Raw genomic sequence first — 4,201 nt, 5'->3', positions numbered from 1 at the left:
TGCCGGACGCGTCCGACCGCACGCTGGCCCCGCCGCGCTCTCGGAGTGTAAATATCCGGAATTCCAGCGCAGTGTCGGGTTGGGCACGCTCCTAGACGCCGGGCTGCGGGGCCGGTTTGGGAGCAGGACCCGAGCCCGGGCCCGTGCGCGGCGGACCCCCGCCGCCCCACCTGCTCCCGGGCAGCCCTCGCCCGAGGCCAGTTCAGGGTACGTGGGCGTGTTCGGGGAGACGCCGCGAGCGGATGGGAGGCACCTTCGTACGAATGGTAATTCGTGCGAGCTGGGCGGGGTGAGGGAGAGGAAGAAAGGGCCCTGCTGGTGGCTGTGGAGGAGGAGCTGTGGAAACGAGAAATTTCTGCTCTGAAAGCGCTCCCAAAGAAGTGCCCAACGCCCATTGTTTAGGATCCTGAGGAGAAAACTGGGGGGGGGGGCAATTAATTGAGCTTTATCTTGTATATTGCCCTGGATTCCGCCCACTCCCCCTACTCCTTAGTTGCCATAGAGAGCTTTGTTTTCGTACTGGTGTTTGTGTTTGTCTGTGGATCGACTTTTAAAAATGTTTACCAGCAGTTGGACTCACGGTCAAGTGTCTTTGAAGATGACCCTCAGAATTTCGCAATCTGTGCTTGTGGAGTATTGATGTGAGATGTAGATCATAGCTTGCGAACCGTGAATGAAGCCTGTTCCACCCAGATAATTATGCTTGTGAAGGCTGTAGAATCAATTATAATAAGTGTGTTAACTGCTGAATATCTTAGCCTAGACTGTAAAATTATGAGAGAAATTGCATACAAATCGTATTTTTTTTTTGTCGGTCATAGGGCTTAAACTCTGGGCCTGGGCGCTGTCCCTCAGCTCTTCAGCTCAAGGCGAGCGCTCTACCACTTGAGCTACAGCACCACTTCCTACAAATAGTATTATTTTAATAAAAATAACCTCTAAGCTTTGTAGTCAAGAAGTTGATCATGTAGCTCTAAAGACTGGAAAATAACTTTTCTTAGCCAGATCTGTTAATCAAATGTACGGATATTCATTAGGTGTTATATTTGAATGCAATTATTTTTAACTTAATATTGTGTTTTCAAATTGCAGCATAATAGTGAAATGGTAGGCCTGTCTTTTTCACATTATACTCCACCTTTCTTTGATTTAAGAAATTTTATGTTTCAAAATACTGTGGTGCGTCTTTGGAAATACTGTTCACTTTGCCTCTTTATAGCAGATTGCAACAGAAATTGAAGGTACTGCTTGCTTCTCAAAATTGTAATATACTTTCCTGATGCTATTTGTGTGTCAGAATACATCTAAATTTTCTGAGAAAATAATTTTACAACTGGCTCTGTGAATCAGATATATGTGAGTAATGCATTTGTGTGTATTTAAAGATCCTTTTCAGCTTACTATGTTAATACAGTTGAAAGAGTAATTCATTCTCTACATAGTTACTCTCTCTCTTGGAATGATGGCTGTATAGGTGAAATTGTTCTGTTAAACAGGTGTAGCTCATTGATTCATTTTGTGTTTGTGTATGTGCTCACTGGTGGCATGCTTGGGCTTGAACTCAAGCCCTCACTCTTGCTTAGCTTTTTCCACCCAAGGCTGATGGCTTTATCACTTGAGCCACACACCTTCACTTCGCTGTTTTGGGTTGTCTCATTGGAGACTAGAGACTCTTGGTTTCTTAGGTTGGCTGACTTTGAACCTTGATAAACAGATCTCAGCCTTCTGGGTAGCTAGAAGCTAGAATTTCAGCCATGAACCACCGTCTCCCTGCACTCATTTGTTCATTTTTATACATACTAAGGACCTACTTGGTGTTGGTCCTTAGATATTGGGGATACAGTGGGAGGAGATAACTATGCTTTTCATGGAGCTTAGATGGTAAGTGGGCAAATCTGTTTAAAAATTTAAGAAGTGGAAACTCTTCTGATGTCTTTTGATGAAGGAAGGGCATTGTTTGTGTTTTTTTTCTTCTGAGAATAAAGGCAGAAGCAGTAAGACAGTTTTAAAAATATGCTTCTGGGGCTGGGAATGTGGCTTAGTGGTAAAGTGTTTGCCTAACATGCATGAAGCCTTGGGTTCTATTCCTCTGTACCATATAAACAGAAAAGGCTGGAAGTGGCGCTGTGGCTCAAGTGATAGAGTGCTAGCCTTGAGCACAAGAAGCTCAGGGACAGTGCCCAGGCCCTGAGTTCATAAGCCCCAGGACTGTCCCCCTTCCCTCCCCCCCAAAAAATAAAAAGCTTCTGCTTAATATACACTATTTGGTTTCAAAGCATACCAAAGATAAACATTCTACCTGAAGTCAGATGGTACATTGCTTACAAGTGGTTAAACTGTGTATTCTTTACATTTTATATAGGCGTTTATTGAAAATATTCTTTTGGAATATATAAATAAGACAGGTCTTTATTTAAGCTTAAAATTTAATTTCACCTTTTTTCTTAGTAAACTATTGTTTCACAGAATTGGATAATCATTGTTTTTTTTGGGTCTAGTCGTGGGGCCTGAACTCTGGGCCTGGGCGCTGTCCCTCAGCTCTTCAGCTCAAGGCTAGCGCTCTACCACTTGAGCCACAGCACCACTTCCGGCTTTTTTCTTTTTTCTTATGTGGTGCTGAGGAATCGAACCCAGGGCCTCGAGCATGCAAGGCAAGTGCTCTACCACTAAGCCACCTTCCCAGCCCTACAATTTTTTTTTAGTTAAATTTTTTTTTTTAAGCAAAAGACAATTCGATGGCGGAAACTCTCAGCCTGAATGAAGTCTTTTGGCAAGGAAAATAAATGTGTTGCATTTCCCTATAAACTTCTTTAAATTTCTGTTGACTTCTGTTTAATGAGAGCACAAAGACTGTGGTAAACTTTACCACCATGTAATTAATTTGAATTTTTTTCTTTTCTTTTTCTTTTCTTCTTTCTTTCTTTTTTTTCTTTTTCTTTTTTTTTTTTTTTTTTGATGACACTAGGGTTTGAACACAGGGCCTTGTGCTTGCTAGCCAGGCATTCTGCCACTTGAGCTACACACTAACCCCCTTATTTGCTTTATATATATTTCAGATGGGTTCTTTGTGTTTTGCCAAGCTGGGCTTTGGATCATAATTCCCCTACCTGTGCCTCCCAGTAGCTAGTGCCCCAGGTATATGATACTGTGGTTGGCTTATTTGAGATGGAGTTTCAAAATTTTGCTGGCATCGAACTGTGCTCCTGATCTCTGCTTCCCTAGTAGTTCTAATTATGTATGCAGCCTGGCCCAGATAAATTACTTTTAATCCTTCCCTTCATTGTCCTGGTAATTTGGACAGTTTAAATCTCCAGTTTTATTACTCTCTGCTCTTAGCAGGTACACACTGCCAGTCATAGAAATTATTATTCAAATATTCTTTGTGAGCTATTTGAGTAACTTTTTGGGGGGAAACAAGTACCTCAGCAGTTACCGTGATCTTCCTTTTGCTTTTGATGTTACAACCCTATCCACCAGATTCCCAATTTTTCTGTTCATTTTGATTCTCTAGGAGAAACTGCTCAAAATTAGCAGTACCCACCATTCTATCAGGGTTGGGAAAATACCTGCTGTATAAGTAGCCAGAAAAAAAATCATTTGGTACAGGACAAGACAGGCAAGCTTCTTCTCCTTGTCTGTCCTCAGCCATCTACCTGTATTGATAATTTGTATGGCCTTTGAATGGTGTTACAAATATCCAGATGGTCCTTAGCAGGAAAAAAGTTCCCTAACCCTGTGTGGGTCCAGTCCTGGGTCATCTTTAAAATAAGCTGCGCTTTCCCCTACTTGACCACAAGCTTTTTCACACATACCATGTCAGCAAGGAGGCAGAGAGACTATAATGGCATCTTGATTAATCTCTTGAGACCTTTGATTTAGGAAAACGTTTAACTACCTAATAAGAATAAAACACTGGAATTTAAAATATCATACCACCTTCTCTGGAAAGAAAATATTTAGATGTAAATTTATCCAGTCATTTTAATGTTTTAGTGACTAGGGATACTAGGAGATGTGATGAAGATACATAGATATGCAATACATTATCCATATGATATACATCACTATTTACTGTAGTTTGAGAAGGAAAGGTTGTAATATCTGCCACTATAGAAAACTTTTGGTACTGAGTGTTGAGTGTTAAATTGCTTTGGACTGTGAGAGGCCTAAAAATGAAACTTTTAAACTTTTTTTTTTTTTT

This window comes from Dipodomys ordii, unplaced genomic scaffold (genome assembly GCF_000151885.1).
Source record: "Dipodomys ordii isolate 6190 unplaced genomic scaffold, Dord_2.0 Scaffold27, whole genome shotgun sequence".
NCBI classification, from domain to species: Eukaryota; Metazoa; Chordata; class Mammalia; order Rodentia; family Heteromyidae; genus Dipodomys; species Dipodomys ordii.
Note: the sequence above shows the minus strand (reverse complement) of the source record.